This window comes from Drosophila serrata, unplaced genomic scaffold, assembly GCF_035046125.1.
Source record: "Drosophila serrata isolate PLE 108 unplaced genomic scaffold, ASM3504612v1 contig_275, whole genome shotgun sequence".
NCBI lineage: Eukaryota > Metazoa > Arthropoda > Insecta > Diptera > Drosophilidae > Drosophila > Drosophila serrata.
In genome coordinates this window covers 4,338,841-4,348,071 of record NW_028257173.1, presented here as the reverse complement: position 1 = coordinate 4,348,071, position 9,231 = coordinate 4,338,841, and the positions used below count along the sequence as shown (strand labels likewise).

At 37.6% G+C, this 9,231-nt stretch overlaps 1 long non-coding RNA gene across 1 annotated transcript; it reads left to right on the top strand.

Annotated features, from left to right (window-relative positions):
• Positions 1–5,476: 5,476 nt before the first annotated feature.
• LOC147643424 (uncharacterized) lies at positions 5,477–6,718 on the top strand. The gene is made up of 2 exons (XR_015272158.1): positions 5,477–5,797; positions 6,544–6,718. It is a non-coding gene; the product is annotated as an uncharacterized LOC147643424 (long non-coding RNA).
• The last annotated feature ends 2,513 nt before the right edge of the window (positions 6,719–9,231 follow it).

The window sequence follows — 9,231 nt, the reverse complement described above, 5'->3', positions numbered from 1 at the left end:
ATATCAGTGTTGCCAGTTTAGCGTACTTCACGCTATATCTGGGATATGTGAAAATGGAACATCTTATGAAAAGTCCAACTAGCTTATAGCAACTTGCTGATTAGTTTTTTTATTCGATTTATTAGTACATTTTGGAGGAGAAATTGGAACTCAATTTAGTTTTTTATGCCAAAGATACAAGAGTATCTAATGGATCGAGCCCTGTAAACCCTTACATTTTGTTCTGAGAGCACGAGAGTGAACCGAGAAGAAAGCCGAACTTGAGAGCGCTCCAACTGGGTTGCCGCGGTTATAGCTGGTTTTTCAGCATTTATTTTTATATTTAGGCTGTTTTAGCTTATTTATGTCCAGAATCTAGCTTATGGCTATAACTTAGCAGCACTGGATCGCAGTAACTGGTGAAACGAAATGAAAACGGAACAAGTGAGCGAACAGAAAGAGAGAGGACCGAAAAGAGAGTTAATAACTGCTGCTAAAAGAAAACTTTTAACATAGTTCTGTTAAAATTGGTAGAAATGTTAATTTAAGAAATCAATTCACTAAGCCAGGTTTAAAAATATGAATTTATTATAATTTAAATACTTAAATAAGTTCTATTTTAAAATATAAATTTAGTGAGTAATCGAAATTTTAAATTAAAAGAGTCTTTGACAAATCCCTCTTACCCAGTTACAATTAAAAACAAAAAAAACGAAAACAAAAATAAAAACATTCGGCAGTAAACAAATCCAGCAGCAGCAACAACAACAAAAACGCCACGAAAATAATGTAAATAGCAATAAAAGAAAAACAAACTTCAAAGGAGAATCCCAGTAGCCAACAACTGCATTGTCAGGCTGTGTATGTGTGTGTGTGCGAGAGTGTGAGTGGCATTCCAATGGCTTATCTGGCAAGATGGAGCAGGGGGGCCTGGAAGGAGGAGATGACTGAAAAAGAGGGAGGGAGAGCCACTGGAATGTGGAACCCTTTCAGGAAGAAAGAAAAGCAAAGGAGTTTTTATTGTAAATTAAAATATGAAATAAGTGGAGGTAAGGTGAAATGAAATAAAATTATCAAATAGATAACTATTTATGTTCAAATAAAAATTATGTTGATGCTAAATTAAAAATCACAACTCTACACTTAATTTTTCCTTGCATTTTAAACCTTGTGTTCCGACCATAGAAAAGTCTCCAACTTATCAAAGCTCTGCTAATGCGAACAAAGTTCACGAATTGCAATAAATATAAACAAATATTGTGGATCGTAAAGCCATTGAAAAATTGCAGAATTCAAATCAAACTTTTAGGATCCCCATCGTCTTTTATGGCGGCTATCTTAAAAATAAACTCTACGGACGAAATCCCAGATAGAAACGGCCAAAGGAAACGCAGGGGGGAGGCTGCTGCTGGCCATTTGTAAGAGCGGCTCTGCCTCGGCCGCAGTTGCCGTCGCTGTCGGCGTCGACGTCCTCTGCTGCTACGATATCGTCACTTGGGCGCATTCCTATGTGAGCTTGATTTGCTGGATTCTTTTTATTTTAGTTTTTTTTTCGTGAGTTTTGTTTTTCTTTTTACTCTCGCGGCTACCTCCTCTTCCTTCTTCTTGCTTTGCCTTCTACTTCTCCTTCTGCTGCTGCTGCTGTCTCAAATATGCGGCAGCATACACACGCCCCACGAAGAGAACTCTCCAATCATCTTGGAATTTCTTCCAGTGTACCATGCGTCTTGTTATACCCTTACAGGGTATTTTAACTCCAGTCAAAAGCTTGTAAGGAGTCATTTCCGACCCTATAAGTCACATATATTCTTGATCAGCAAAGAAAGCCGAGTCGATCTAGCCATGTTCGGATAAAAATAAAATTGTATTAAAAAATTAAATCAAATTTTATAAATTTTTTTCAAAAAAAGATAAGGGGTTACATCGTTAAAATTTTGAAAAAATGGCAAAAAGTACTATAATTATAGTTACAGATTTATATCATAAAATGATCCTTTTGTAAAATCCCCTTAGATCTTAGGTAAACTATCTTTTTGGGGCAGTTCAACCTGACTAAGCTGGTATAATACCTTAGAGTAGCTGTATCTTCGACTTCTTGGAGCCGTAGCTTTTCATTCTTGTTTATGGGTATTCTTTTTATTTTATTTTTATTTTCATTTATTTATTTTTTTTTTTGTTCGTTCGTTCGTTATTCTTTCGTCTTTGGTCGATCGCTGGTTCTCTAAGACCGGTTGTTGTTGTTGCTGCGGGTGTTACTTGGTGGCTGTAAGCTGCCTTTTGGGCGCTACGTTCTTGGTCAACATTGTGTACGCGTATCTGTATCTGTATCTGTATCTGTATCTGTACCTGTAGCTGTATGCTGGAGCCTGGTCGAGGCCGAAGTTTCGACCGCAGCAGCAGCAGCGCGAAGAGCGAACAAAAAAATGGGGGGAAAAAAAAAGAAACAAAAACAGAAGAAAGAGCCAAGAATTTTTTATGCAATTCCTTGAAGACGGCCTCAGTCTCCAGTCTCCGGGTACCCAGAATCTCTTTTGCAGAATTGGCGCGCAATTCTGGGCTGTCTTTTTTTGCTTTTGTGGGTTTCATTTTAGTTTTTTTGTGAGCTTTTTTTTGTGCGAGAGCAGCAGCTGCCATTGATCCTCTTTCTATTCAAAATTCCTCAGGCTTTTTTCGATTTTCGGTTTTTGGCCAAGAGTCGCTGGCGTTGAGGCCTGGAATTTATTGAATAAGTTGGGATATGACGCGGGTCTTCCAGCTCTCAGTAGTTTGTGTAGCTGCTTTTGCTTTTGCTGTTGTTGCTTTTGCATTTTTGTTGTTGCTTTTGCTTTTTGTTGCTGCTGTGTTTTCGTTACGCTTCATTGCTGTCGATCGCTCGTCGATATCGTCGATTGTCGCATACTTTCTTACCCTATATGGGGAATAGGGAAGTTACGCTTTAAGGGGTGTTTTGCCAACAGAGAAGAGCCTGGGAAGTGTGGGAAATTTCTTCAAAAAATAAAAGTATTTAAAGCTTCAAACAACTTAAACTTGTACATGTATTAAATTGGTAATATAATTTTCAATTCATTTAATCCCCAATGCATACCTAATACCCCATTTCCCATTTCTTATCATTTCCAATCAAGTGTATCTAGAGCTTGCATGAGTTGACAATTTGTGTTTCCGTTTCAATTCGCTGCTCAATTCGATTCGCTTTGTTTCGTATTCTTTTTATTATGGCCAAAATATTTCAGTTCTGGCCACGATAATGTTAATGGAGAGTCACCTCCGCCCCCGAACCCGAATCCGAACCCAAATCCAAACCCAACCCAGCTCGGGCTGGCACTTCGTGCTTTGCCCATCATCATCATCATTCCTTCGGCCGGTCCCCAGGTATTTTTATGACTTTTGTTACACTAACTCACTTCCTATTCGGATCGTTGGATAGCCGTTGTTGTTGTTGTTGTTGTTGTAAATACCTGTGCCAGGTGGGGGTGTGGTGGTGATGGTGGTGGTGGGGGAGGAGTGCTGGTCACCTGAATGGGCGTCACAACAAAGTTTGTGTTGATTTTCCCTGCCGCGACCATTGGCTTGGAACAGAATCTCAACTCTGACCTTTGCCTGGTCGTTGGAGATTCGTTGTTGTTGATGTTGTTGTTGTTGTTATGTGAAGTTTGGAATGTTCATTGCAGTTGGAGAAATATTTTGTGTGTTAGAGATTTGGAAAAATACTTATAAGAGAAAATAAAAATAGGAGGAAATGTAGCTTTTAAATAATTATTTTCTATATAATAATAAAATAAAATTATAAAGAAAAATAAAAAAAAAAATTGATTATTTTATGGAAATGTAGGGAATACTATTTTAATTCTATTAAAAACGTTCAAAAACTCTTGAAATGTATTAATATATTATCTTTAAATATAAAGCATTATCTTCTTTATATGACAAGCAATTGTTTATGGATTTACTGATACAATTTCATCTACATTTCAAACCCCATCTAAGTCACATTTCGCCTCAGTGCATATCGATCTCCAAGTCGGAGTCACAGATCCAATCCAAGAGAGTCGCTACTACAGAGTCTAATCTGCCTACCCTACTTTCACTCCATTTCCAGTCGGCACCGAGACTCTGTGGCATCTCATTCGATTCGATTCGATTCAATTTATTCGATATGTTCGCTCGGAAAAAGCAGAGAGGTGGACTAGGAGGGGGAGTCGAGTGGGAATTCGACTAAACTGCAATGAAATTTCAGGCTGCCAATCGATTTTGCGCCACTGCTGTAGCTTGGGATTTGCCTTTTTTGGGCCTTGGAATGCCGCATGTTGCTGCTGTGTTGCTACTGCTGTTGCTGCTGCTGCTGCTGTTGCTTCTGCTGGGTCCTGCTAAGCCCCCGAGCAACATCGACAGCAGCAGCGGCAACAATGTGTTCTAAATAAATTCCAGTGAAATGAAATTCTGGGAGCAGGGAGTCGAGGCGACGCAGATGTATCTTGCAGATACAAATTCTGTACGCTGCGCGCAACGTGATTGCAATCTTTAGCATCGTCATCATCATCATCATCATCAGCAGCAGCAGCAGTACGGCAAGAAATTTTGGAAAAAATACTCGAATTAAGGATGCTCTGGAGCAACTAAGGTATCAAGAGTTGTCTTGGAAAACTCTAAAGATTTGAAAATCAGCAAACAAGGCGCTTAAAAGTTAGATAACAAGTTAAATTGTTAATTTTTTCCTAACTTTTAGACACATTTTAAAGCTCTTCTAAGTTTCTAAATATATCTGAAACATTTTCTACAATTGTAATGCCTAAATTTCCATTTAAATTCTGAGAAACGTTATCCTCTTGAAAGCAAAATCAAGAACATCCCTTTTGTAATACCCTGTAAATACCGGCTAACAGCAAGAAGAAGAGCAACACGAGGCACGAGATTCGAGGCTGAAAAGATCCAAGGCCCCCAAGGCCCCAAAAAAAGGAAACAAAACACACACACTCACACTATTAAGGCAGTCAAACGCAGCAGAGGACGTCGACGTCAACGTCGCGCGTGCGCAAACCGAACGGATGTAGGCACTGCAAAAAAAGGCAATTACTAAAAATATATTACAAAATTAATTATTCAAAAATGTATAACAAATAGGTAATGATTTTTAATTTATTTTTTTATTTATTTATTTTTACCGGACACGTCACTTCAGCTGTTGATGCTGATCAATAATATTTATGGTTTATAGGGTCGGAAATTACTCGTTAATAATAATACCCTGCAAGGTAATAATAGTTACCTTTAATTTATAGAATTATTCTTCTATTTAATTCATATACAAATAATTTTCATGAATTTGCAGAAGATGTAAAGAATTTGCTTAAATTTTAATACTACTATTCCCTTTTAAATCTTAAAACTTAAGCTCTAATTGAATTTTCTCTCAGTGCCAATTGTTTGGCCATTGTTGACTTACCTGTTTTGGCCTTTCTTGGTGCTTTTCTTCCTTCGCCGGAGATTTCTTCCTGGACTTCTACGGTGGTGCAGGGAGAGCGGAAATATATAGCCACTAAAAATCAAGAAAATCAACCAAGGCCCATACAGTAGCTGTGCTGCCTTCGCCTTTTGCTCTTTTTCTTATGCTTTTAATGAGCTTTTATATGGGGCTGCAGGATCGTTTTTGCAGAGGGAAGGAGCTGTGAGAGGAAGGCAGGAACGATATATATGCATCTCCATGTCAGCCAAAGACGATGATGGTGCTTTTTACTCTTTGCGGTCTACCCACAACAGGCCTAGACATCCGTACATATCCGCCAGCGGAAGAGATTCCTCAGATCGGCGGTAAAGTAAGGTAAGGTATTTGGTTCCCATGGCTTAAATGGTTGCTTATGGTAACACACTTTTTGGGCAGAAATAGAAACAACCGCACTTGTTCAAACAGAGGCGTGTGGAGTGTAGAATTACACTCCACAACACACATGTTTCCTAATGGCAATGACTATAGATATATCTATTGATAATCGCAAACAGATAATTGCAAACAGATTATTTACACAGACAAGAAAAATAACTTTGAATTGTAAACAAACTAATGACATTTTTTCGAGTCTTTATTGGAGTATACGATTTCAAAAATGTAATTAAATGCCAGATACAATTTCTATTGAATAAATAAGGAATTTAAGGAAGAATTAAATATATACTCTAGAACCTCTAAGACTTCCAGATTACCATAGAAGTTTCTGCAGCTTTAAAATTGCTAAAAAAGGCTGTCTTTAATATACTTTGAATTATTTTACTCACAAAACTTATTTTTTAATGCATAAAGAAACATTTTCAGGAGATAACAAAGCTGTTTTTTTAATATTATCTTGAAACAAGAAAGGAAGCTTTCTTAACGATTGCTTATTTTTTGCAGTTTACGATTCGATCTTGAGATCATGTAATATAATTTATTATAAAATATTTTTTATAATAAAAAAACATTCCTGTAATTTTCCGTTTCACTTTTAACCTTTACCCAAAAATTGTTTTATAATTTGTTTATAAATATTTTAAGGCTGACAACTGAACCGGCGATAACTTCAACCATTTCAGCGGCGCTCGTGCGTCAAAAGTATTTCGCACCCGGGACAAAGGAGGGGGACAAATGGGTTCTGGGGATCTGGAGTATCTGGAGCCCCGTCGAAATACCTTTCTCGACTCGAAACGACGCCAGGCGACTCGACTCGACTCACAGCTCAATCTGCAGCTGTCAGGTGTGGCCGGCTAATTGAGAGAGTCGCGTTACGAGATCATCTTGACACTTTGGAGGCAGCCACCTGCCGGCGGACGGGGCGAATCCGAACGGAATCCAACCATGATTAACTAGTCACTCCTGCAGTCGCTGCTGGCATTTCTGTGATAAAAAAAAAAAAAAAAACACAAAATAAAATTAACAAATAGCAAATACAGAAAATAAAAGCCTGGCCAAGTCAAGTGCCCGGACGCAAACGCTGACGCATTTTGGCCCAAAGGCTGATAAGCCCAAGTCAACGCGAATTCAATGCCAAAAAGAAAACGAAACTCTCCTCGAGAAACGGAAACGAGCAAATACAAGATACAGATACAAAGATACACGGGTAGATGTGTGTAGATACGGAGATACAAGTACACGACAACAAAAAACTATGCGGGAATCGCAATTTAAAATTAGAAAATCAACATAGGTATCAGGCCAAGGTTTGATTACTTTGTTTGTGTATTAAATCAGTTGCTGGAAAATGTAAAAATAAGTTTATAAATTAAAGCCAGAACTTGTCTAGTAGTTTTGTTTGCACTAATGTTCTTTAAATCTAATTAAAAATTAATTTTTAATCTAGAATTGTATGCTAGTTTCTTGTATAATTTATGGCCATTGATTTTGTTATTAAAACCACCAAATAATGATGGAATTTTGTATCGTGCTAATACCATTTTTATGGCATCCATTTGCATTTCTAAATGTTAAAAGACACAACACATAATTTATGCTATTTATGGTTTCTCTGAGTGTGTGAACTGTAAGTTGGTTTTTGGTTTTTTTGGCACTGGAATTCAACTGAAAGGCTAGCGCGAGCGTTATTCAAATTTCGATTAGCATCTTGGCCCCCGAACCGTGGGATCTGTAATCCCCGTCTAAATAGAACTGTGTCCGTATATACCCCAACACACATACCCATTCTAGGCTGATAAATATTTGGCTTTTGCATGCCAGCCCGATGAGTTCAACGTCGGACGTTGCTCATTTAATTTTCCAAACATTTATCAACAAATATTTGGCGCTTATCATTTGTTAGAGCCAAACAAAGCGCAGAGGCGGAGCTGGAGCTGGAGCTGGAGCTGGAGCTGGAGCCGGAGCCGGTACACTCCCAACCAGTAGCTATACCGATGATGATGATCATCTGCATCTCAGCAGATTTGCTGACCCGAACGAACACCTGACAAATGGCCACAGACACAGACATGTATAATGACTCTGCAAACTCTGGCTCTCTTTGGATTTTTTATTCTTATTATTTTTATTTTTTATTTTGCACAACAACATTTGCCAAAGCTTTTCTGCCGAGTTTGCTAATTAAAAATGGTTAGAGGGGTTCGGTGCGAGAATATGTAGATGGGTCTCTGGGTCCGTACTGGGGAGTCTAGGGTGTTTCTCAATGTCTCCATATGAATCAGTTTGCATTGACGGAAAGAAAATGAAAGTCACTCTTCGAGTACACAATATGATCAAGTATTTGGCACTCGAAGTCCAGTAGTAATTCGTCACTCAAAGCAGTCAGATTTGATTACAATTATTATTAAGGCACATATTTAATAGATTTTTGTTCGTGTATAAAAAGAATTTATATTCCTTTGCAAATGATATATTTTATTTATTTATACCCTTGCAGGGTATTATAATTTTAGTCAGTAGTTTGCAATGCAGTAAATATTATCCGTAATCAACTATGATCAGTAATTAACAATGATCAGTAAGTAACTCGGAACAGTAAGTATCTATGACCAGTAAGTACCTATGAGCAGTGAGTAAGTATGATCAGTTACTAACTTTGAACACTAATAAACAATGACTTGCAATTTTAGTAACACAACACATATCTAAGACTTGGTCGGCAGAAGTCACTTCGTTCCGGGGATGTTAGAACTAGTTGAGAATCATATGCTCAGAAGTGCGACATTTGTTTTGGATCAAATTTAAGAGCAAGCATAACTATGATCAGTGATTAACTATGAGCATTAAGTAACTATGATCAGTAATTACCTATGAGCATTAAGTAACTCTGAACAGTAAGTGTCGATGACCAGTAAGTAACTATTATCAGTAAGTATCCATGACCAGTAAGTATGTATTATCAGTTACTAACTTTGAACACTAATAAACAATGACTTGCAACTTTTGTAACACAACACATTTCTAAGACATGGCTGGAAGCAGTCACTTCGTTCCGGGGATGCTAGAACCAGTTGAGAATCATATGTACAGATGAGCGAGATTTGTTTTGAAACAAATTTAAGAGCAAGCATAACTATGATCAGTGATTAACTATGAGCATTAAGTAACTATGATCAGTAATTACCTATGAGCATTAAGTAACTCTGAACAGTAATTACCTATGAGCATTAAGTAACTATGATCAGTAAGTATCTATGACCAGTAAGAATGTATTATCAGTTACTAACTTTGAACACTAATAAACAATGACTTGCAACTTTTGTAACACAACACATTTCTAAGACATGGCTGGAAGCAGTCACTTCGTTCCG